Source organism: Pleurodeles waltl, chromosome 12 (genome assembly GCF_031143425.1).
Source record: "Pleurodeles waltl isolate 20211129_DDA chromosome 12, aPleWal1.hap1.20221129, whole genome shotgun sequence".
Taxonomy (NCBI): domain Eukaryota; kingdom Metazoa; phylum Chordata; class Amphibia; order Caudata; family Salamandridae; genus Pleurodeles; species Pleurodeles waltl.
The window spans coordinates 648,999,077-649,025,791 of NC_090451.1; the positions used below are offsets into that span (position 1 = coordinate 648,999,077).

Consider the following 26,715-nt stretch of genomic DNA (forward strand, 5'->3'; position numbering starts at 1 on the left):
CAAGGGCACATGAATACCAGAAGAGACGCTAGAGGTGTGGAACATACACCAGGGTTCAGTTGGTGGCTTCATTTTGTTGTTCTTCGTTGGAGTTGGAAGACTTCAGTTCTTGGAGTGCAGGTTATCTTGTTCAGTTATTGCAAGGAAAGATGAAGTACTGAGGAGACAAAGACATTTATATGGAGAGCAGGCCTGGGATTGGGCATGTTATGGACTACTGGGAATGTTGGGATATGTAGTTTTATTTATGTTTTAACACTGATTGCCTGCTGTGAATTCTCAGAAGAGAAAGCATAATCCTTGTCTCTGTGTCCTTAATAGAATTGAAAATTATTGACGCAATAGCTAGAAATGTTTTTATTTTCTGACACAATAAACACACAGTAAGTACCTCACACCCATCCATTCCACTTTCGATTAGAGCTTTGGAGCATTGCCCAGGGCCAAACACCTGCTGTACAGAAGCCAGGATTAGAAAGGCAAGGTCCTTTGTTTTGTAGCAATCAACCGAATAAATACGTTATGGGGCACATTGAATCATGAAAATAGTAACACAGGGACCAGGAGGTGACCACCGAAGACATCCCATACTTGACCCTATCTCCCACCTTTGGTCACATTTGATGTACAAGGGGATTACAATGTCGTCCTGCCCTTAGTTGACAACATCGATGCCTTTCTTCCAATTGTATTTATTCTTTTTTGCGCCAAGCATTAAGCAATACTTCTCTACTTCATTCAAAGTGAGCGTGCACCCTCAGTCCACGCAGCTGTGCGTCAGGGCACGTAGTGTGCGGGCTTCGTACTGTACGCTTCCGGCCAGGCCTGAACATAAACATGTTTTCTTTCTTGGGTGAAATCCAGCCTGAACTGGATTTTAGGTGAATGAGGGGAGGAGGCTGAGGTCGCCGCCTTCTTCTGAGGGAAAGGCCCAGTGTTTAACCATGGCGTGTCGGTGGGGAGCCCGCCCCGTGTCCCTTCTTGGGGGCTGGAGGCCGGGTGTGGATGTAGCAGACAATCTGCACGTAGGCCTGTCCTGCAAGCATGAGGGATGGGGCGGCCGTGAAAGTGCTGGCTGCCGTCCAGGAGGCCAAATGAAGGTGGAAGGGGCTGAGGGAAATCATGCTTTCCACACAAACACGTGCCTCAGGTCACATGGCGCGAAGTACAAAACATCTGTGCAAAATGTATTCAAAGTGGCTCCGGTCAGCATCCAAGCGATGCTGTTCGTGTGGAAAAGTCGCCAACAAAATCGAATCTCCGTGCTTTCAGACCCAATTGGCAGGTCGAGAAATTGTGTAGGTGTGAAAATAGCGGTGACGTGGCTTCGCTATGTTGTGGATTAAAACGCACGACCATAGACTTGCACCACAGCGGAAAGTCGCACAAAGTAAATACGTGTCCCTCAAACAAGTATGTGTACAATTGGAAATCCAGAAACGTAAAAGCAGAAGAAATGGGAGTGATATACTTCTTTTGAAGGGTAGGGAACTTGTAACAAACACTGGCAAAGCCAGCATGTCTGGCCTTGGCAGCATGCTTTTTTTCAAACATATGCAACTGGCATTATAGTTTAAAAGGTAACCGTAGTCTGGTGACTGGGTGCACATGTTTAGAAATAAATAAGAAAAAAAAATCAGAAACATAAATTAAGAAAAAAACCATGAAGTGTAAGCAGAGATAAATCATGGCTCTCAAGTAGGCTGCTTTTTAGGTTGATATGAACATTGTCATAAGCATAATGCCTCAAAATGCCACCACTCAGTAAAATAAATCCCAATAGTGGAAGTGGACTGCCCACAGCTCCTTGCACTGTAGAATGGATAGAAGCCAAATATGAATACACTTGAACAGACCAATGGATGGAGAGGGTTGGCCAAAAGTCTCAAGAGTGGGGTAGCATTTTTGTGCCCATAGGCAGACAGAACTGACCCCTTTCAGTAACACTAAACAGCTACAAATAAATGAAGGCCGTACAATGCCAGTGTATGTAAATAGTGCAATATGAACCTCCACCTCTGAAGATTCCTGACTTTCAGTAGCAACCACCTCTTCAAAGTCACCTAGAGGAGTCTAAAGCTACCAGGAGGCCTCATGGCTTTACCCTCACCGGACCCAAGGTCTGAAGCTGCCCTCTTTTCAGCGATTCCCCTATCCTGTCCCACGGATTTCTTTACAAAACATGTCAGTCTGAGAGCATACAAGGAGTATGAATTTGAGGGTGTGTAGAAACCATCACTTGTGGAACCACAACATCTCCCACACGGGCCACACTCATAGCCCACATCCTTCCAACTAGATACCAGTAAATGAAAGTAAAATGCTTGACTTCCGTCAATCACACGTCTTCTATCTGTTTTATGCCGAGGGCCAACGAGCTGTGACTCGGGATAGGGGCATGCTCGGGTTGATCAGGCATGACATCACTAGAATTCAATATTCTCCCAATAAAACACCTCTCACGTTATAAGATGATACCTGTCTGATAATGTGCTTAGATCTCCTTATTGGCATGAAGCACTATATAACTGCAACTAAAATACAAGAAAACTGAACTAGTAATAGGTATCCTTGAAAAAAATGATTTTCAGCTATTCTATGCATAATAATGATGCCGGTGTTACTCACTAAAATGGGTAATCATTCAAACTAATGAATGCAGTGCCATGAAGTTGCAAGTCTACAGCTGCAAGCGCTGCACTAAAGAATTAGTCCTAAAATATTGGGAGCTGACTGGAGAGCCCATTCAAATGGCTACTTGGAGGCCAAAATCCTAAATTTCTAATTGAGAGAAATACTTTCAAATCGACCAGTCTCAACAGGAATAGGCAAGCGCTGGTGCTTGTAAAACGGTGATGCGTTTAGTAATGGATATCAAACTGTTGCTCGAGTTTTTTTTTTTCTCTAGAGTTAATGGTTTAATCTCACAAATTGTAATGATCGAAGAAGAAAAACAAATATACAGGAACAGAACTACATTAATTTATCATAGAAAGTGGGACAAATCTTTATGAGAAAAAAACCACGGTTTAGGAAAAAATGATTTTTTTCTCAATATTGGGCTTCGGGGAAAGATTGTCAGCTAGCCCATGTTCAAGTCGGATTGCTAAAAAACATACTTAGCAATAATAATAGCATTGAGTTGTGTGTGAGCCTTGACCCCCTCGAGGGGCTAGGTGGCTGTAATGCACGCTGTTTTCCGAGCAGCTTCTGCGTCTGCAGCGAGCTCTTCCTGGAAAGAGTCAAAAATACCAGTCACAGGAACTGAGCAGTGCCAGCCTTGCACTGCAGCGGGCACGGCTTAGTAGTAAACAGCCCTGCCCAACAAACGCCTGGCACTCAGCAGGCACCAAGGTGCCCCGCACGCAGAGCACACGCTTTGTTTGCTTCTGTGAAGTTAGGCAACAGATCCTTCAAGAACGACGCGTACCACAAGGCCGGAAACAGAGAATTGTCAACACACTTAGACAAGCCTGTCATTGGTTCACAAAGACTTAGTTGTACGCAAGGGTGTGTTGCAAGGGTGTGTTATGAATGATAACCTCAGGTAAAAATGCAGGGGCGACTCACTGAGCTGTTTATGGAGGTTAATGGCTCAATTTTTAGGGTCGAGCCTGCGTTGCATGCGCTCGCGCATGCGTATCGCAGCGAGACGCTTTAGTGTTTAGAAAAGGGCTTGGAGCCCTGTCGACATCACGTCAGTGTTTTTCATTGGTTCGTGGGCTTGCCTATTAAAATCTGCTTGCTTTCATTAGTTGAAGGCAAAGGTCATGCCTTTTCCGGTGGCTAGCCCTCCTCGAGCGCAGCGACTAAGTACTGAAAACATGCGCAGCTCGCTGTTTCCCGTCCGGCTTGTGGACTACTTTTTATCTAATTTACTAGCGCGATTTCGCTTGGCAGAAGTGGAGCGCTTTACATAGTTAATTGCACTTTTTCGGGTTATGTACATAAATGCACTTTTGCCGATAGGTGAAAAGTCGGGTTAGGAGTTTACAACGCTATCAGCTCCAACACAAGCAAACGCGAGACCCGTTGCATTGCAAATGCTTGTTACACCTGCCAGCTTTCTATAAAAGAATACAGGCCTTCAGCAAACATATTTACTACTGCTTACATGCAAGTAAATTATGAAAAAGGCATGAAGTGGGAGGAAGAAAATGTGGTTTGCCTCGTAAATTTGTGGTAGGCCACAAACTTGTGAGTTTGTTTGTGATAATCCACAAACTCCTGTCTGATCCTTAGGCAGGCAGTGTAGGGTCAGGATTTTACTCTAGCACAGCCTAGATTTACTCCCTATTATAGATGAAAAGGGAGAGAGGCTACCTTTAGTTGTTTTAGGCATGTAGGAGAAGGGCTTTGTGTATAGGCAAAAATGGCTTCCCTTTGGAGGAGAAAAGAAAAAAATCGACATTTCAAAATTGTGTAATTATACACTACGTACAATTTCGTACAGGGAAAATGTCACCTCATAAACCTGTCCCATGCCACTCCAAGTAGTATTTCCTAGAACTGCGTGGCAGGTTTCCAGGTGCATTAATTTAAATGTTTTTGAATTGCAAAAAGGTATGTGCATTAATTCAAGCAAGGGTGTAACACTTTTCAATGGATTTTTAGATTTTTTCTGTGAGTAGGGCATACAGTGTGTTGTTTGTGGGACAGCCAGAAATACAGCACTTCTATCTCAGCTTCCTCTAGTGACCAACTGTGTGAATTAGGTTTTAATGCAACTCGGAAGTTCTAATATTACGGAAAAATGAAATCCGATAAAAGATCCACAACGGACGCCTGACAAGCTGAAATTACAGAAGGTCCATAAAGGCAGCATTGGACGCTGGTCACCGGACGCTGATCGCACATCATGCACGAGCTGCTAGGAAGCAGAAGCGGCTGCTGGGTAGCGGCTCGGAAGCAGTGCGGACCGCGGGACCGCTCCTGAGCCCAGACTGTGAGTAGCTCAGAAGCGGCTCGGAGGTGGTGCAGCCTGTGGTCTGCTCCTGGGCACCCGGACCGCCCGGATTGTGTGATCACGTGGGGGCTGCGGGCTGTGCGCACCACCGGTGGTCTGTGAATGGGGAGCGCGTGGCTCCACTCGAGCCCTGGCAGCCGCCCAAGTCTGCTCAAGTCCGAGCCTCCACCGAGAGGGACCGAGAGCCCGGTCACTCCCTACACATGAACTTGCTACTGGCCCTGGGAGTGTGTGCCATTGGAGGTTTGTGCACGGGGTGCGGTTCCAGGACTGCCTGGAGGGAAGTTGGAGTGAACTCAGAGTGCACTAATGACAGTGGGGGAGGTGGCTGGCGATAAATACTAAAGTTACCAAACAGAGGCAGTAAGTGCAAAGCCCAGGTAGGAGCAGCGGCAGAATGGAGCCAGGTGTGACTGCATCTTTTATTAGAGTGGTGCAGTTGTTGGTGTACATATTGTTTTTCACCAAGGGGACGGCCCAACGACAGTCATAGCCACAGCCACGGATATAGCCTCCCAATAGTATAGAGCAGCTTGAGAAATGCGGAATAAGCGTGTTCGTGCCCCCCCCCTTAGCCCAACTGATGAAGTGATAAAGCGAAGTATAGTAGAGTAAGAGCAGCAAGTGGAAGGGGGTGAGGCGGCGCTCAGCCTTTCTGGACATTGTCGGACATTGCAACCAGCATTCAAATCCAACCAGCATTTACTTCCAACTAGCAACCAATCTACAAGGCGGTCATTAAGTGTGCACAATCTAAATCATTGCAAGTCCTTGTAAAATCTTGAAACTCCGAAAACCAGAGGATCAGAAGCCACGTGTGAGGAATCACAAGACAAAAAAAAAAGCGACAAACTGCTCGATTACATCCTTGGACCGGGCCCAACCGCAAGGACAGGAGGCGGAGTTGGGTTTGGAGCGGTCCAATGAAAAAACGATCTCACAAGCATTTAAAATAGGGGCAATAACACCACCATCTAGATCGTGGTCTGTTCTAATTCCACCAAGCACTCTGAGCCCGTTAAATCCCCTAGGACACCTGAGGGCAGGAATCGCAATACAAAAGGCACAAAGGTCACAATGGGTGCAAAGGCCACCGGCAAAAAAGGCAAAACAGGTAAAAGAGGCAAATCATAAGAGCCAGAAAAAACAAAGGGCCTGCAGAATATTTGCGATAACTGGAAGTTGGCACACAGAATCTTCCCTGCACACAGGGAAATCAGCGAACCAAGAAGGCCGCCTAAGGCAGCAGACCGGCCACAACCAGGTTCCAAGGGGCCGGGGCTGCGCAGTAAAAATAATGGGGGTGATTCTAACCCCGGCGGTCTTAGACCGCCGGGGCCAGGGTCGGCGGGAGCACCGCCGACAGACCGGCGGTGCCCCGCAGGGCATTCTGACCGCGGCGCTTTGGCCGCGGTCAGTGCAGGAAAACCGGCGGTCTCCCGCCGGTTTTCCGCTGCCCCTTGGAATCCTCCAAGGCGGCGCAGCTTGCTGCGCCGCCGAGGGGATTCCGACCCCCCCTACCGCCATCCAGTTCCCGGCGGTCCGCCCGCCGGGAACCGGATGGCGGTAGGGGGGGTCGCGGGGCCCCTGGGGGCCCCTGCAGTGCCCATGCCACTGGCATGGGCACTGCAGGGGCCCCCGTAAGAGGGCCCCTAAATGTATTTCACTGTCTGCTTCGCAGACAGTGAAATACGCGACGGGTGCAACTGCACGCGTCGCACAGCTTCCACTCCGCCGGCTCGATTCCGAGCCGGCTTCATCGTGGAAGCCTCTTTCCCGCTGGGCTGGCGGGCGGCCTGAAGGCGGCCGCCCGCCAGCCCAGCGGGAATGTCAGAATTACTGCCGCGGTCTTTCGACCGCGGAACGGTAACCTGACGGCGGGACTTTGGCGGGCGGCCTCCGCCGCCCGCCAAGGTCAGGATGAGGGCCAATATGTCTAAAACTGGAATCAAAAGGCATTGGTGTCACACGAGCTCCTCAAGCCCTTCAGGCTCTGCAAGTCCCTTGAGTCCCTTGAGTCCGATGACACGGGTGATAGAGCCTTTAGGATCTGTGGAACCCATAGATTCCACAGTTCCCACAGATCTGATCAGTTGTGTCAGATATGTTAACAAATCGACCTCGGATAAAAAAATCTACGTCCCAAAAGCACCAGAAGCATCCAAAGAGGAGCCGGAAGCGAAAGGTCCCAAATATTAACAAACCTTATATACACAACTATTTCACAAGAACAAGGAATGGTTTAGGCACAGCGGGGAAACTATTGAATCCACTATTTCCGAGGGCAACCAAGGCTCATGGGCTGCCACCGCCTTGCCGAACCTGGCTTTTGATCCAGTAATCAAGTCAACGCAATCAGAGAAAACACAAAATGAGTCCAGTTGCGCTCCAGGCATAGACAGCAGCCTGAACGCCTCACTTATTGGGGAGTTAATAGAGTTGGCAGACACCGCAACAGGAGGAAGCATGAGCATGCAAAATAAGAACCATTATAGTTGTTCCACTGAAATTAACACTGGTAATAATTCTAACACCAATCAGATGGTCGCTGTACACCAAGCTGAAGCAAAGAGCTTAGTCCCGATGTCTGAACAGCTATTTAGGGGGCAGGCAGCGAATCCAAGTAACAGCCGACTGCAAACAATGGCAGAGATCCATCAGAAAGTACTATCCCAATTGGTGGAATCACATGTACAAGAGCCCTTTGATAACAGCTGGACCCACCCCCCGTACTGGGGTCACAGGCGGTCTTGCAGGATTCCCATGACTAGGGTGACCAGACGTCCTGGATTTCCCCAGACAGTACCGGTTTTTAGAGGACTGTCCCGGTGTCCCGACGCTTCTCTTAATTTTAAACAAATGTCCTGGTTTTTGGGACAAAGGTCAGATCATTACATAAATGTCCCGGTTTTTGGGACAAAGGTCAGATTATCTAGGGAAGCATAAATTAAAGGTATGCTCTCCTTTAACAGACGCCTACAAAGTATGCAATAATTAAAGTAATTTATCTATTACTGCCAGGCAACACAGTCCCCTGTCTTCTCCCAGTAGAGAGACAGAGTGGGGAAGCAGAGAGAGGTGGGTGGGGGTGTTGGGGTAGGTTGGGGGGGCAAGGAGGGAGGTCAAGTCATAGCTAATTTTATATGTGTAGTCTTGTAAATGTGTGTGTATATATATATACATACAAATATATATATATACTATATATATATATGTATATATTTGTATATATACAAAAAACAGGACATGCCAGATATAAAAGTGAGAGTAAAGTCATTAGTCCTTCTTTCATGTCTGACCTGTCCCGGTTTTTGCTCCTCAAAATCTGGTCACCCTACCCATGACTCAATAGCCCAGCAAGGCAGGAGACTGCAAGAAACAGGCCTGGAAGAACAATGCCGAGAAGATGAGCTCAGGGGAGATCTCAGAAAGGACATAGGAGAAGAAAACTCGCCCAATGAGGGGTGTGAGGCAGTGGGCAGCTGATTGCATTATAAATACCAGCAATACCAGCAAAAAATAGCGGCAGTTAAGGCTCTCACGTGGCAGATCTCATAAGATGGAGATTCAATTAGAATTAACCCACATGATGGCTCAGAGTGTAGTCCTGTTAGATAATAAACTGAATTTATTAATTGGGCATATAGAAGGGGGGACCATGGACGTACATCTGGCAAGGGAGTGGATGGGAGCCTTACGGAAGCAATCATAGATAAATTATCAATACTGCCAGAGCTGCTAACTAGCCTAGTCCACCACTGCAAACCACCTGGGGAAACTAACAAAACAACCAGTAGTATGTTGCCTGGAGGAAAGAAGCATGACACAGCACCCCTCAAAGCAATTTGCAACGGGAGGCCCTCCACACCCACACCCAATGCCGAGGGGTTGGAAAGCAAGGAGAATGAACCAAACAACGAGCATCCTTTCATGGTGCACCCACTCTCTCCCACCATCATCATGGAAAAAAACAGTCTAGAGGTGCCAAATCCAGAGATAGTCTCGAATCAGCTGTGTAAGTTAGACACTGGGCACGACCAACAGCCACAATTAACAAGAAGACAGAAGAAGAGACTGAAAGAAAAACACTCAAAGCCACAAAAAAAAAAAACATCAGAAAGAAACACACTGGAAAACGTCTAATGACACTAGTAACTCCCCAGATCTATTGGAACCTAATCCAATCTTTAAGCAGAGATCGACAACTGCTCCCACAACGGGGATCTGCTCAATTGGGGAAGATCAGACAACCAACATCGACCTAAACTTCAAATCACTGACAATAAGGATGCTTCGGCCTGCAATGATGATCCTAACTCTCCACAGGCCAGCTCTGGAATAGAGGACCCCATTGTAAAATCTGGCCGAGCACCCCAAATGGCAAAGGGGCTGTCACAGGCCGGACAGATAGAGCCTGCGATATATCAACCGGGCCTGGAGAGTTGGAGGAGTACCATAGAAGGCAATTCAGAAAGAGCGCCGAACAATAAGCCACATGCCAATAATGGGGGCTCAGGTCTAAAACAAAAGTGACAAAGAAAATTGGATGCATGCCATTGACCCCTGAAGATACTACACTTGAACTCCGTAGGATAAAGGGGCTAGATCCTTGCGGGATACAAGAGGCAAGCAGCACAATACTGAAACAGGGAAAGCAAAACAGAGGGCAGCAAGAATACAAAGACTTACAAGAAACGATCCCATCCACAGGAAGAGCAGGGGCGGGTCAGGTGAGGGCCTGGAGGAGAGAAAAAAGATGCCAACCTTTTATAATACATAGTCCTGAGCCCGACCAGGGGTATATTAGGGCATTAAATAAAAAGTCTGCAAACTCTCATGAAACTATTGATCGGTTGACCATAATCTTCACTCCATTATTTGTTTCTCAGGGTCCATGGGATATTCTCAATTGATCAAACATTCTATGATTACTACATCACATATGTGTATTTGAAAATTTGACATCGGAAGACTTACTAGCTGTGAACTTTAACACCTACACATGGATTAATCAGAACAAATTCACACTGAGTATATGGTCTGAACAAAGTAATATCGTTAGAATCTTTGAATACGAAGGGCTCCTGGAAAACTGGGGTATGAAAAATAGTAAGCCAGTCACAGAACGGTACCCACGAGTTTTAGCTGCTGGAAACCAAGCAACACACCTGGACAGGACAACATTTAGCGCCTTGAGAGGAACTTCGGTCATGAAACCACTGTTGCTAGAGGAAAAATAACTATACAGCTGACAAGGAACACAGGTGAGTCCTACTCTGATGGGACAAGGAACATAGGAGAGTGTCAGTCTGATGGGATAAATGACGGACATGGTATTGTGAGGGGGCGAGGATGGGAATGGCTCCCAGCAGCTCCTTCTATCAAAGGGAAAACATATATTTAACTACAAATGCCTGCCCTTAAAATCCGAATATAAAACTATCAAAATAATTAGCTGGAACATGGCCGGCTTGGCTTCCCTTATAGCCAGCTACAGTATTAAGAACTTTGTAAACAATGTAGATATTATGTGCTTCCAAGAAACATGGTCGGCAGAGCCTCTGACTATAAGGGTTTTACTACAATCCAGTCTCCAAAATTTGTTTGGAAGACATATTGGAGGTCTTGCAATATACGTTAAGTTAGACTTGGCTATCAAACTAGTAATTTGGGAGAAATCAACGTGCAACATGCAAGTGATAACCATTCATGGCTTAGCCTTATGTTAAAAAAAGCATCCCGGTAACAGTTGCAAACATATATATTAACCCCCATCAAGGAAAGAAACAGATGATGGTTCAATCTATTTTGGACTTGCTGAAGGAGTTCGTTTACAAACACCCAGGGCATGAATATGTGATGGCAGGAGATTTTAACATTCGCCAGCTTGGTCAGGAATCAGGGCCCTGTCGAGACTCACTATGATCAGTTATAGAAACTTTCCTTAAAGAATAGGATCTCAAAACGACAGACTGCAGCAGCTTAGCAGCGGGCACACCCATTCCAACTTTTAGAAATATATCCATAATAGATTATATCTTGTTAAGCCCAGCACTGATGTGTAGGTGCTCAAGCCACAAGGTGGTTCATAGACCTGAAAGTGACTATAACCCTGTGGTAATAGAAGTCGATCTTGGAGCAATGAAACATGAACTCTATAAAGCCAGTGGCCGTCAACTTATTGCAGGTTTATGCCCATTAACAAAACAAATTAAATGGAGTGCAGCCTGCAAAACAAAATACAAGGCATGGAAGCAGGCTAACGGCCCAATACAATTCCAACAGGTATAATACAGAGATCAAGTTTTATGTTGGTAGAAACAGTGTAAGCTTACAACACAAGGACACACATGCTCACTCCACACACACACACACACACACACACATTCCCCCCCCATCAAAAAGTAAATAATCCTCCTCAGGAAAGGTGATGTGAGGCAGCAGCACTTAATCTGTACTAGATAAAGTAAATATCAGAAACCTACTGAAAGTAAGTAACTTGTCTTCCTCTTCAAGATACGTCTTCCAGCAATTCATCATATTTGAGAGACTCCAGAAGTTGTAATGATGCCAAAGGTGGGACTAGGGATAGATGACCACTCTGAAACCGGCAGGTTCTGGAAACCTCTGTACGGAATTGTAGCTTCATCACAATATCAAAGTCAAAAGAGAACACCTTGTAAAGGTGTGCACTGACACCCAGGTGGCTACCTATCCAAAATAGGGTGCGCAGATGTGGCTGCCTTTCCTTCTGTGGAACACGCCCTGAAACCTCCAGGTAGATCTTTTAGCGGCAGTTTGTGGCAAAGTGCAATATATGTGACTATCCTTCTGGACAGTCTTCTTAATCAGGGCTTTCCCTTTCGCTGGTTCTATAAATGTGCTAATTTGCTGTACTCTTTTTGTCACTCCAAACAACGTCCAGAAAGGACGTACGTAAGTGGCCTCTCCCCTTTTTTGATGGATACAGAGGTAGGAAGAAATCTGAAAACAACACCGTCTGAGAGATATGGGACACAGAAATTACCTTAGACAGTCCCAAACAGTCACTTCTGCCAAACAATGATATAATGAGATTGGAATACAATGCATGTGATCCTCCTTGCTGAAGTAAGTGCCAACAAGAAACTATTTCCAAAGTTCCAGGAACACAAATGTAAAACTTCAAAACAGGCACCCAAAATGAACATTGATAGCAGATTAAAGTCCATTCAGGGGACACAAAAGGCTTTGAAGGAAAATAACTTTGAAGATCTTACATAAATCTGATAATGATAGGGTGTTTAGGTAGGAAGAAGAGATAGCCTTTATGTCCTGTCACGAAAACTGCCAGCTACCACCAGGTGTGATAGTAAAGATATTCTAAGTGTCAAACTATCAGATTAAAAGAACCCTTTGACCAGAGAGAGTATCCTGATTTTAAGATTCCTTGTCCAGGACAGAGGTAAAAGTTTTCAGCTTTGTTCTGCTGAAGACTTTTTAACCACCAAACTTCTTAGGTGACAGGTCAAGGACTTTGGTTCCGCATGAGGACGCCAGTGCTTTCCATTGGTCGGAAGGATCGCAGCTGGTGGACAGTGTAGTGTCTGTCACATGGTTCTTCAAGGGCCTGTTTAAAACGAAACAATGGCTTTGAGGATTTTTCCACGGAAGGACTAATCTCAAGTAGATAACTTTTATTATCAGGCTATGCCAGTGGCATTCTGTTGTCTAAGAGATGGGCCCACCTGTTCGCTTCATTGTCCCCAACACTGGGAGAGTGTGGGAGGTATATATTTTGAGACCTCCACTGACTTCCTTGCAAACAATTCATGACCCTCGAAACTTCATCATATTGAATCTTAGCTGCCCTCTTCATAACTGGTTTAAATTTGACAAAGGTCATTGGAGGAGCTGTACACTGGAAGGCCAACAATCGGTGGTACTAAACTAGACACTACTGCTGATGCTTCAAGCTCTTTACATCAGACCAGGCCTCCTTGAACCTGACCTTCTTTGTAACACTGGAGTTATCTGAGCCAATGTTAGGGAGAAGCTTGGCTCTGTCTAGCAGTCAAAGTCATCACGACATGCAGAGTCATTACAGAGACAGATGTTCCCAAGGGACTGTCAGGGGGGTGCAAATGTTTGAGGGTATTACACTTTCATGGATTCCATCATGATGGGATCAACACTGTGGATGGAAGGGGCATATCAGCATGGGACAGCAATTTCTCCAGCACTGGGCAGGACACAAAGGGGTGACAGAATTTCCTATATGTCCTGGTACAATGTATATTATCCACAAGCTTGAATTGTGGTGCAAGTAGGAGGAAGAATGAATTGCTTATTATGCCTTTTTATGCCTTAAGTGATGACAAGACTGCTCCTCACTGAAGGGGGCTTGACTTAAATAGGACACTCATCTTGGTGTCCCTCGGAAGGGACCCAAAAGGCCCCTCTCTCTTCTTTTTTAGGTCTGGCTTAGCTGTGTCACCAGGCTCATGTTTTCCATAAAATTATATATATATCTTCAATCACCTCTCTTCTTCCTCAGTTGGCTTATTAGAGGGCCCACCACACTAAACAACATGGACTATGTATCAGCTCACTGTAACTATTGGCCCTTTTAACTATGAGTGATGTATTTTCCCCTTTGTGAATGTGCACATCCACCAAAAATGAGTCCACTTCAGTGCAATGGGTGCTATATATATATGTATATATATATATATATATATATATATATATATATATATATATATATATATTTTTAATAGGTCATTTTCTATTTTCTTAAAAACATATGCAAGCCATTGTACTGTGCATTTTTTACTTTGTATTACTTATACACTTTTAATATTTATTGCACAGAGTTCCAAAAGAAGAACTAAAAAAAAACAGCAGCAAAAGTAATCTCAGATGTTTGGCCTTTCTAATGCTTGTTTTGGCATTGAATTGTGTCTGGATGAACAGGTCCAAGACTTCAGTGTAATGATATAGACCCACACACCATCTTCAAGTTGCTTGTGAACTCAGACAGTGTGGGATTGGAAACCAAACATCTTGGTACCCCAATGTCGTAGGTGGGGACATGGAGTAACTGACAAACATTAATACAAAAAAGACATGCAAAATACTAATGGCGCTGTGGACCAAATAAAATAAACTTATGCTATTGGCAACAGCAACGCTCACATGAGCTTGTTACATCACCTCTGGTGAAGAAATAAAAATCCAGTGTGTGTGGGGTTATTTAGAAGATGCGGAATCTTCAGGATGAAGCTTACACCGGAGTGAGGCCTGCGGAAGGTGTGCTCTTGATCAAGCATGGCTTGATAATCAGACATCAAGTAAATTCTCAGATACCAGTAGTGATCGGTGTCCTGTATGAAACAGGATGAGGAAACCCACAGAATTTGACTTGCGGTGTCCACCTCACAGATACAGAAAGGCCTTCAATCGTGGTTGGTCCGCTGGGAGGTGTGTGATCCCCTTTATCGCTTGGGCTGATGGCCTATATGATGCCTATGGAAGACATGGTAACTTATTGGAAAGGAATATATATATATATATATATATATATATATATATATATATATATATATATATATATATATATACATACTTCCCCATGTTACAAAAAATACCTTTAGTTTACACTTTTTACTATGACCAGCACTCCTGTATATTGTTCAGATGTTAAGAAATCACAGGCGACTATGTTTAACTTTTTGTTTTAGTTTATACATCTTCTAGTCAATGCAGATTTTTTATTGCATTTGAACAGGCAGAAGCTGAATTTTAATTTACAACCGCAGCTAGTGATGAACAGGTGAGTCAGACTTCCACAACACACTTAGTGGAAAGTGAGGGGGAGAGAGCCTGTGTGTGTTTATGTGCATCTGAAATGTACCCAGGTTGCTTCTCAGCAGCCTTCCTATATGGCTGCCGAATGTCAGCTTCTGTGCCAGCTCAACAGTCTATTCACCGCGCTGAACGAGAGTGTCAGCGCCAGCGAAACAGACCTCCTGCCTGAGACTGCGTAAAAACTACCGTGCCAGATCATCACGGTAAGGCCGACTACAAATCTGAACCAGCCCATTGGCCATGTTGAGTTGCTAACAGACTGTGCTCATGCAATGTCAGTATATACCAACTTAGCATTTTGCATTGATGAGCTGTCAATTGGTGCAACCTCCGCAGTCTGTATGTGTGTGCGCTGCTTACAACCACAGCTTGTGCCATCTCAGAAGTCTATATAGCATGGTATTTTATGTTGCTTGGGCACTAGATCATAAATGCTCATCTTTAAGAGGTATCTGAGGCAGATCGGGTTCCATATAACTTTATTTTACATGAAAGGTGTTAGGCTCCTGTCTGGTGGACACCTTATCTTATTCTACATTGTGGTTCAGTAGTTTTTGATTGATGTTTTTGCATTGAGGTTTACTAGCTTGCCATTGATGCTTGTCAGTCATCACATATCAACATGGCATAGACTAACATTCTTTGAGGTTACATGCATGTGTGAGACACCTCTTTAAACTGCTCTAATGGTGTTATTTGTTGATATACTTAATACCCTATTTTAGTGGTTCCAGACCTATGAGCTGGGGACCCCGAGGGGTCCGCCACTGCATAGAAAATTAAATAATATGAACATGTTAATAAAGTGTATTTAAATAAAGTTCCTAAATGTACAACTGAAACATTTTAAATGTACAGTAAATGTCAAGGAATTTGACAGTGGAGGCTAAAAATAAAATTAGTATCCTCAGAATAATTAGTGGGAGCGGTGCAGGTGCATAAAACACAATATAGTATGGACGATGAGTGGCTTCAGTTGAATTTAGAAAAGCTCCAGCCTTCCAATTATTTTTTTTTTTAATTTATATTTGTTTGCAAATTTAAAAAAAAGTGTTAGCTTTTTTGTATGTGTTTGATGAATGCTTGTTTTTGAATTTTTTGTGCATTGTTTTGCGTTTCAAATCATTAACAATGTTTAGGACAGACTCCCCGACTGCTAGTAATGAGTCACTGTGATTCTAATAATGATTCAGTGGGGGTCCCGAGATTCCACTAACGTTAAAATGGGGGTCCACAGAAGTCAAAAGGTTGGGAACCACTGCCCAATTTAACTGTTCTTTTCTAAGCTGCTTGAAAGCATTAGTTACTTCACTCAAATATTCTTTTGGGTCTTGTTATCTCCATATTAAAATTGCATATAAATAAATATATCAATTAAAAAATAAATGGTTGTTTTTTGGAGGTTGCTTATGTACTACGTGGATTCAACATCGGATAACGACAGACTTTAAAATTATGAATTATGCAGTTTTGCATTGTGATTCACTATTTTGATAGTGAATGGGTGTTTTCTTGGAGATTGCTGAAATACCTCAAGTGTGTGGGAGAAAGTTCCACAGCTTGCTGACTTGGAATGAAAAAGTTTAACCTGTGTCACGTCTTGCTGAAGGGTTGTACTTTCAGTATCAGCAATGTTTTGGAACAGAAGCTTCACCTAGGTGCATGGAACTTACATGTTTGTGGTTTGAATGTTGTCTGTATTCTGTCCTGGACCCGGTGTGCTCTGCTCAGTGCTTTGTAGAAAATCTGTCGAGACATTCGGAACCAGGGAGAGTTTACAAGGGCAATAATTCCAGATTTAAAGTGTGGGTGTGCGCCAGGGCCTGAATTTAGCACTAGTAATTCATTTAGGGGTGATTTCTTGGCTCCTAGGTATAGTCTGTGTGTAGTACACGTGAGAGGGAGAGCTCAAATTCAGCTGCAGTTTGTGCCCTGTGGTGGAAAGCTTGGTAAGGGAAAATCCCTCGAAAGATTCTGAGCATATTTGTTAAGGTTTTCTCCATAATGTCTGGCTGAGATTCCTGTGCAAAGTCCGAATATAGGAACACTCCTTGGTTTGTTGTCGTGTTTGTTTGTGGGATGTTCCTTCTAGGTCCACAGGTCAAGTTAGGATCACATGTGCTGGTTGCCAATTTCGATATCTAAGGATTTCAGGACTGTCCAAGTTCAACTTTAGGCGATTGGAAATCACCCAGTCCTTGGCCAAGATCGGGGATGATGCCAATCCCAACAGTGTCATTGAGGTAGCTGAATTTTCAGGCTGGTCGTGTGTTGTCAGACTGATTGTAAAAAGATAGTTCAAAGTATTGAAGCAGCCTACAGAAAACCCAGAGGTAGATATTGAAAAGAAGGGGAGAGGTGGCTGAGCCACTGGACATCAGTATCCAAGTGATAACGTTAAGCGGAAAAAAGTGGTAGCAAGACTGTGCCACCAACTGGATGGGAAAGAGGTGATTCAAATCAAAGGCTTTTCTTGGCGAGCCTTCACACAACCATCACAGCGGCTCTTACAATATCCTCATTTTACACTCACATTAAAACTGCACAATCTACCGCTAGGGTCTTTAGTGAAATTACACTGAAAATACCTCTTTACTATCCAAACACAAATGAAGTGTTCGTCGATGTGGATGGGGAATCAAATCTGAATAGAAGACAAAGGGGGTTATTACAACTTTGGAGGAGGTGTTAATCCGTCCCAAAAGTGACGGTAAAGTGACGGATATACCACCAGCCGTATTACGAGTCCATTATATCCTATGGAACTCGTAATACGGCTGGTGGTATAGCCGTCACATTTGGGACGGATTAACACCTCCTCCAAAGTTGTAATAACCCCCATAATGTGATATTTCCATGAAAAAAGGTTCTGCCTGTTTTACTCTGCCGTGCATGAAGTCTGCTCACATTTAAACCAGTTTGCTGCCCAAACTCAACCGCAACCAAGCTTGACACAAGACAAGACTTTAAAGTTGAGCTTTTGTACATCTCCTCCTCGGAATGAAAATAAGCACTTCACTGGAGCCCTGTGTTACTATGTTTGGTTTAGCAAGTTAAATCAAGTGAGCTACCGCAGAGTACAATGCTCACTTTTAATGTCTGAGTGTGCTATGTGGGTCGCAGGTTCGAACCCTGTCTAAGGCACCTCAGCCTTTTACTTTTTTTCCTGCGGCTAATTAAATGAGCAAAATGTCGACTGAATAACGATAATTGAATAAAAAGTTGTACGGAAAGTGTGTTGGAAAAAGCGAGTTATTGATAATGGATTAGTTGCTATGCTGCAGATGTTGTGAAGACCTGTTTGGAGCCACAATGTCATGAGGGATTCAACAGTTCATAAAACCGATGAACAGTAACCTCACATCACATATAAATTAGGTAGGTCTGAACCAGAGGAAGTTGGATTACCCTGAAGAACCACTTCTCTTAAACCCAGCAAAGGGGGTGTCCAGAAGAGAATCCTATAGTTGGCCCAGTCATATCTCTTGTTTATCAGCGGGGGGCGTGGCTGGAGTTCACGCAAGATGGCCGCTGCTCTTTAGAGCTCCGTGAGGCTTCAGCACTTCCTGGAAAGAAGGAGATGTTTTCACATCAAAATGATTAATTTCTTCAGCATTTTTTAGCACGGAGCTCTGCCGCTGCATAAATATGCCCTTATCTTACAGCGACATCGAGTTTTGAAGTCATTTCAGAGACTTCATGTGAGGGCCTGAGGTAATTATTTATCTGCGTCATTTGTGTTTCACTCAATAAGCCTCTGCACAAACCTAAACTTTCACAGAGATGTTTCTATTTGACTTTTAACTGCTTGCCTGGATGTGATTCTACAAATCTAGTTTCCTCTGCAGTGGGATATTTTTTACCTTCTGACAGCCAGCTGAACTTTTTACCTCTCTCTGCACTTTCAGTATTCACTGGCAGCTCTTGTTGTCAAGGAGCTCTTTCAAATTTCTCTTTGTAACATGGTAAATGCTTTCCTTTGACGGAGGGGATTTTTCCTTTTCAGAAGGTTCCCTTAAAACTAGTCACCAATTGTTTGACTATGTGCAGTAGAGTGCTTTGCTCTTGTGGTATTCTGTCATGCCTGTTATGAGAGAATAATTTAGGATTTTCTATTTCTATATTTTTTTATTATATTTTGCTCTGGTGTTGGAAACTTCAGCCAGCAGCTTCTCATCGTAATATAATTTCATCCACACCTCACATTGCTGGCTTCCTATTACCAAATTGCTGCTGGCTTTTATGGGGAGACCACATAATTCTCAGAGTTGCCAGTCATCATCTTTCTCCAAGTCTAATAATCCTCTTCGAGTGGTGCGCACACATATCACTAAATCTTCTCTACCATCAGCTTTGACAATGGATAGTGCTGCAGTCTTTTTAAAGGATAGCGCCTCTTCATCTCATGCTGCTGGCGCAATTGCGAAAAAAACATCTTAACACCTCCTCCGTCAAGCGCCCAAAAAAAGACCTTGATTCTCCCTCAAAATCACCTACACATCTTACTCTAGATGCTGTCATGGAGGAATTGCGTGCACTAAAGTCCTTTATGATGGACACTAATGCCTCTTTGCAACATATTGAGGAGCAATGGTCCCAACACGAACAACAAATTTGTACTCTGGAACAGAGAGTCAGTAACCTTGAAGATTGTAACACTGTCAATCCACAGATCTCCAAGGACATAGCTCAACTTAAAAGGCTTACTGAAAACTTACAAAACAGAAATAGGAGAAATTATCTTCGCCTTTTTGGGATTCCAGAAGGTTCGGAAGGCTCTAACATGATTGCATTCCTTCAACCAGCAATACCTTAAATTCTTCGCTTGCCTTCTACCTCTCCCCTCTCTATCCAATGGGCACATTGTTTAGGTCCACAGACTTCAACTGGCCCTTGTGCACATCCTAGAGGAATTATTATTCTCTTTCTCCAATTTACTAACTTGATGCAAATACTCTCGGAAGCCAAAAAGATGGTCTCTTTGCTATGGTCAGGTCATAAAGTGTTTTTCACACAAGACTTCTCTCCTGCTACAGCTGCACGTCACAAACAGTTTTTTGGCTTACGTCCACAACTCAAATCCTTGAATATTCGATATGGTCTTCTTCACCCATGCCTTTTCAAAATTACATTCAAGGACATATCTTACTCGTTTGAGGAACCTTCAGCACTACAAACTTTTATTAGCCAACACAAAACAGAAGCAATGGAACTAGGAGCATCTGCAATTACTTGAAGATATAATTTAATTTAATTTGTCTTTAATGTCCTTTCTTTTTTTTTTTCTGGACAGTTTAATAGTAATGGTTATGTTTAATATTTATATCCATGGTTTTCCTTCTCTGCATCTTCTTATTTTCCTATATATATATATATTTTTAGATAGTGTTCTTTGTGCAATCCTCATGTTCCTTTCCCAACCGTATCCCTTTCTCACCATCCAAATTGTTCTCCTACACGTTCCACTGGTAAGCTTTGATTTTTATAGTTTTTCATGTCACACTCCTTTACTGTAGTATTACGTTATTTGGTCTCCTGAATGGTACATTTTTCGTTTGTATGTTTTGTTTTTCTTCCATGAAACTCGCCTTCATATGTTTTAATATCTAATATCACTTTTCTTGAGCTGAAGCCACTCTTGCCTGTCTTTTCAGGTTCTCCGCTGTCCCTCTAATTTTCGGGGTATTCACTTTCTATCTTGTTTTCTTTAGCTTTCGTGGACTTTAGTCCCTGTATTGCAACATCGATATATATACAACTTCTGGAGGTCATCTTCCTCCTTTTCTTTTTCTTTACTATCTTGTTTCTTTCCCATTTCTTTGCTTTTGCAAAATTGATATGCCTAGTTTTTTCCTTGTTACAGCAGTTGTTTATTAATACTTCTTGTTATGCAACTTAGAACGGTTACTTTGAATGTTAAGGAGCTTAAACACCCCATTAAACGTCAGCGTGTCTTATCTCACCTAGCTCGTTTGAAATGCCACATTGCTTTGTTGCAAGAGTCTCACCTCAACAACTCTGAGGCAATTAAGCTTAAAAAACAATGGGTGGGGGACATTTTCTACTCCCCTTCCATCACAAACAAAAATGGGGTAATTAGACTCTGTCATAAATCTCTCAAACCTACCATAATTTCACAGCATCAAGATACAGAAGGTCGCTGGGTACTTGTTACATTTACAATTGACAATATTTCTCTTACTATCCTAAATATATACGGCCCCACACATCCGGATCCAAATATTTGGAAGAATCTTTCACATATTGTCTCTGAACATTCCTCAAACAATTTACTAATAGGTGGTGACTGCAACCAAATTCTCGATCCATTTTTGGACAGATGTTCCACATCCCGTTTCATTCCACATGCCTCCCACAAAGCTTTTAAAAACTTTATTTTACAGCATTCTCTCTCTGATTCCTGGAGAGTATGCAATCCCGATCTCTTGGAATACTCTTTTTATTCTCCTACCCACCATTCCCATTCTAGGCTTGATTATATCTTTCTGAGTAAAGGTTTATTGCAACATATGGTCAACTCTGAAATTGGTGCTATTTTGATCTCAGATCACGCACCTGTGACTACTGACCTTGATCTTTTTCTTAATGGTTCTAAAACATCTTCATGGAGGTTTAATAACTCTCTACTTTCAGATGCTACTTTTATCGCTTCCTACAGTAAGTTTATAGAAGAATACTTTCACATCAACGATAGTGATCAACTAGCATTTCATTCTGTGTGGGATGCATTCAAAACAGCCTCTAGGGGTTTCATCATAAGTTACGCTCACTCGAAAAAAAGTCTGCTCAACAAAAATCGACTTCCATCCTTAAAAATATAAAGTTCCTAGAACATGAATACTATACTCACAAAACTAGTAAATCACATCTTGAAGCACTAGTCTCAGCTAAAATGGAGTTTAACCAATATACCACTGAACAAGCATGCAGCACCTTCCTGAAAATAAATGACAGATATTATGGTGGTAACAATAAAGCTGGTACTCTTCTAGCTCGATATTTGAAACCAAGAAAATAAAAAACAACTATTAAATCTATCACAGATAACAACGGTGTTAAACACTTTAGAGATAAAGATATAGCATCATGTTTCGCTTCTTACTATAAGGACCTGTACACTCCAGAACAAATACCAACAGTTGAATCTCTCAACCAATATTTCTCTAATCTCAAACCAAGAGACCCATTGCAGATTGACCTCTCATCTTTAGACCAACCCCTACAACTTACCGAACTATATACAGCTTTACAATCTCTCCCCAAGGGTAAGGCTCCAGGCCCAGATGGCTTCACAGTAGAATTCTTTATTCAGTTTGCTAAGTCTCTTTTCCCCAAACTCTTTCAATTACTTAATCACTTTATAATTTCAGGTTCTGCATCTGGCTCATTTACAGAGGCCATGATTTGTCTTATTCCCAAAAAAGATTGGGATGCGATTGACTGTAAAAAATATAGACCCATATCTTTAATTAATACTGATTGTAAGCTCTATGCCAAAGTTTTAGCTCTCCGTTTACTCCCATATATACCTGAAGTTATTGATTCTCATCAATCTGGTTTTACCCCTAATAGAAATGTAGCAGATAATTCCCGTACTTTTTAAAATATTATTAACAAGGCATCTAAACTTAAGATTCCTCTGGCAGCTTTATCATTGGATGCGGAAAAGTCCTTCAATAGGGTCTACTGGGGTTTCTTGTCGAAAGCATTGGAATGGCATGGACTAGGTACAAAATTCCGACATTTTATATCCATTCTTTATTCCTCGCCATGTTCCTCGGTTATAACAAATGGTATCCAATCTCCTTTTCTACCCTCTTAAAAGGGGTACTCGTCAGGGATGCCCATTATCTCCTTTACTATTTATTTTGGCTCCCAAACCTTTTCTATACCATTTAAAAACGTCTGAACAATTTACGGGGTTTCAAATGAATAATGCACACATCAAATTTATGGCATATGCTGATGATATTCTTTTGTTCATGTCTCATCCTGACACTTCTCTTCCTGCATTCCTGAGCTCAACTTATATTCTGATCTATCTGGCTATAAACTTAACATAGACAAAACAGTGGTCTTACCACCTAATGCTCATTGCACTGGCTCTGTACTCCTTGATGCAGGATTATCTTGGAATTCTTCTAAGATTAAGGGGGTGATTCTAAGTTTGGCGGGCGGCGGTTGCCGCCCACCAAACGGGAACCGCCAATTGGCCGCTCCGCGGTCAGAAGACCGCTGGGGCCATTCAGACTTTCCCGCTGGGCCAGCGGGCGCCCGCCAAGGGAGCGCCCGCCGGCCCAGCGGGAAAGGGCCTGCAACACTGAAGCCGGCTCCGAATGGAGCCGGCGGTGTTGCAGGTGTGTGACGGGTGCAGTAGCACCTGTCGCGCTTTTCACTGTCTGCTATGCAGACAGTGAAAAGCTTAATGGGGCCCTGTTAGGGGGCCCCTGGACACCCGTTCCCGCCATCCTGTTCCTGGCGGTGAAAACCGCCAGAAACAGGCTGGCGGGAAGGGGGTCGGAATCCCCATGGCGGCGCTGCTTGCAGCGCCGCCATGGAGGATTGGGCCAACCGGGGTTAATCCGGCGGGAAACCGCCGGACCCGGTTTTCTGACCGCGGCTTTACCGCCGCGGTCAGAATGGCCCAGGAAGCACCGCCAGCCTGTTGGCGGTGCTTTCCGTGGTCAGCGGCCCTGGCGGTTTTTAACACCAGGGTCGGAATGAGGCCCTAAATGCCTGGGGGTATGGTACTGCACTACTCTCAAGGATACATTAAGGACTAATTTAGAAATCTTATCTGCAAAGCTTGTAGATCTCACACAGAAATGGTCTCCATTATATCTCACGTGGTGGGGCCGCTTGGACACCATTAAGATGATGCTTCTCCCTATCATTAACGTCTTCTTATGATGCTTCCTATTAAGATACCTAAACTATTTTTTAGTTCAATTGATAAACTTCTATCCAAGTTCCTGTGGAACGGTAAACAATAAACTTCCTAAAGTACAAGGTGGAGTTAATTTTCCTGACGTTATAACTTATCACAAATCTTTTGGCATTAAGCAAATACATCCCTATGTATCTACACTCAATGATGCCCCTCAAAAGCTATGGTTCTCTTTGGAAGAAACATTTATTTCTCCCTTTTCCCATAAACACATTATATTTATGTGTAACCCCCCAAAATTCTGGTTGCCCAGCACTATCTACCATTCAGTCAACTTACTGAAACCTTTTTTTATTTCGCATCTTAACCCCATTAATCAATTCTTTAACAGTCCTATTTGGCACAATAGTTCTCTTAGGAAACAAGGTAAAACCTTGTGTTGGAAGGCTTGGATGACTAAAGGTATTCTTCTCATTTCCCAATTATATCATAAAGACTCTATCATCCCTTTTACTACTCTCTCAGCAATTTATAATTTCCCTATTCGCAAGAAATCCCAATATATCATTCTTTCTACTCTAGTCCAAGAGGCCCTCAATAAACTTATACATCATAATCATTCTTCTTTTGCATCATCTCCACACCCAATTGTAACCTCTAATTATCCTAGGGCATCTGGAATTTATAAACCTTTAAGAACGTCTGTTTCACCTAGACTCAAATCACCTATTGAGACATCGTGGGAATCAGATCTTGGTGTTGTTTGGCCAACTTTTTTATGGGATAGAATATGGTATAAGATACATTCCACTGCACGCACTGCAAGCCTCACACAGACCCTATATTTTTTTTATAATAGACTTTTCTACACTCCTGTACGCCTTTACAAACTCAAACTTGCACAAAGTGACAATTGTTGGCACTGCCACACTCAGTAGGGTACTGACTTTTACATGTTTTTTTCCTGTCCATCCCTATCTACTTTTTGGTCCTCAATATGGTCTCGCATTTCAGCAATAGCTCAGATCTCCTTACCAGTGTCATATGAATTACTGTTTTTGGGTGGCATACACGATATCTGGAGTTCATTCAGGCCTCTTGGAAAATTGGTGGACCTTTAGCTTTCTATTGTAATCTCTATTATTACTTCTAACTGGAAATCTTCGGAGAACATTACTCTCAGACAGTGGTGGAATTCTGTATGTTATCATCATAGACTTGACAGCTACAAGCTTGATTCAACAGGAACTTTCTTCAAACGTCATCAGCTATTGTTGCTATTAAGTAACTATCTCTCACGCACTGCGAAGGAAATTGATTTTTCTTCTCCTTTTTAAAAAATGTCAATATATTTCCTGTTTTTCTTCTTATATATACTTATTTCTTCTTACATTCGCTGTAACTAATGTCTGTTACCTCTCTCTCCACATGGCTATCACTTGATTCCCTTTTTTATCCCTATAGCTCTTCTCCCTCTCCCTCTCTCTTTCTTCTTTCTTTACTCAAACTTGGAGTCTTTGATAATATATTGCTGTATATGCCTAATTCATTTACATGTTTAATATGCATTTATAAGTACAATATTCCTTATGCATATATATTCACAACTGCATATTTCTGTCCTGGCAATGTTAAGTTAATGTTCTTGTATTTGACTCAATAAAAAACATCTTTAAAAAATATATATCTCTTGTTTATCCTGAAGGTGGATTATTTATTGTTTAAACAAAGAATGCCAAGGTCTTCTCTTTTGTATACAGCGAGAAGCAACTGCATCTCAAAGAGAAACTTTATTGATACTAACTCGGTTGCACAGGAGACCAATTGACCAAATAATAAATGACTTACCTTGACCAAGGAAAAACAACTAACATTTGTTTTATGTCCATGAAAGGCAAGTACACATGAAAAAATATTACGGCAGGATTATATTAGCAAGGGGAATAGCTAAGGGAACCAATCAGAAGCCACTCCTTCAAATCCTAAGAGCGAAACAAGACTCAGCAGTTTCCATGTCAGCCCAAAAATGGAGAACTTTGTAACACAATGCTAAAGAGGTGAACTTTAACGTCAGCCGGGTACACTTACGCTCATCTTAGGCTTCCTCTGGTATGCGCAACAAGGAGTCAATAAAAAGAAGAGGTGTCCCAGTGTATTTCATACAATCCCCATTTAAAAGGCAGAGTTGAGAGGCTACTTCACGGAGAAGCCATTTTGAATCAGGATGCAGCTGTTCTTTTCTTTTTATTAAGAAACGCTCATCAAAGGACTACAGATATAGTCGCTCAGTGCATTCAGGAAGCCCAGCAAATAGGATCACAAGGATCATAATCAAATGTCAGCTTCTTGATAGCAAAGAAAGGATGACTACAGGATAGAATGTTTATTAACACAAACAGGCTGACAAAGATTCAGCACAGTAAATTTGTGACAGATTGCAAAAACTTCCCATTTTGGACAAGCTGAAGGAAAAAATGTAAAACCAATTTTTTTTTGTTTTTGTAGCTGCCTACACTCGTATTAACGTTTATAACAAAAAAAAACCTCATAATGATTAAATACTTCAAGGGAAAAGCCCTGCCCCACCAGTGAAAGCCAGACATCTGTTGAAGGTGCTCTATGGCCACAAACAGCTATGGTTGGAGCTTGTTAGTGAGCTCTTGGTCACGAGATTAGAAGGGAACTAAGGGGGCAGATGAACATAAGCAGGAATAGCGATTTTATCCCAGTCTCTATTTGGAAATTGCTGTTCCTTATTTAGGAAACTTTTTCTTTCATACTTGCGATTCCCAGTGTGTTGCAAATCGACCTACCTTGCGAATACTGATGAGGCAGGGTGCAGTTTGCAGTCCATTAGGAATGCCCGCCATCACAGGGATGGTGGCTTGCTGGGGTCAGCAGACTATCAGGTCTATGATTGCCTTTTCAAAATGTAACCCGTTTTCCTTTAAGTAAAACAGGATGCTTTCCAACAATAAACAATGAAACGTTT

The 26,715-nt window shown here is 42.9% G+C and overlaps 1 long non-coding RNA gene across 2 annotated transcripts in view; it reads right to left on the reverse strand.

Moving 5' to 3' along the window:
* Positions 1–26,715, reverse strand: part of LOC138268524 (uncharacterized) — a 144,788-nt gene that overhangs the window by 116,757 nt on the left and 1,316 nt on the right. Inside the window, exon 2 of one of the 2 annotated variants that reach the window (XR_011200022.1) lies at positions 9,656–9,704. The exons of the other annotated variant lie outside the window; for it this stretch is intronic. This is a non-coding gene — a long non-coding RNA (uncharacterized lncRNA). The remainder of the gene's footprint in view (positions 1–9,655; positions 9,705–26,715) is intronic. 2 annotated transcript variants of the gene reach the window in all.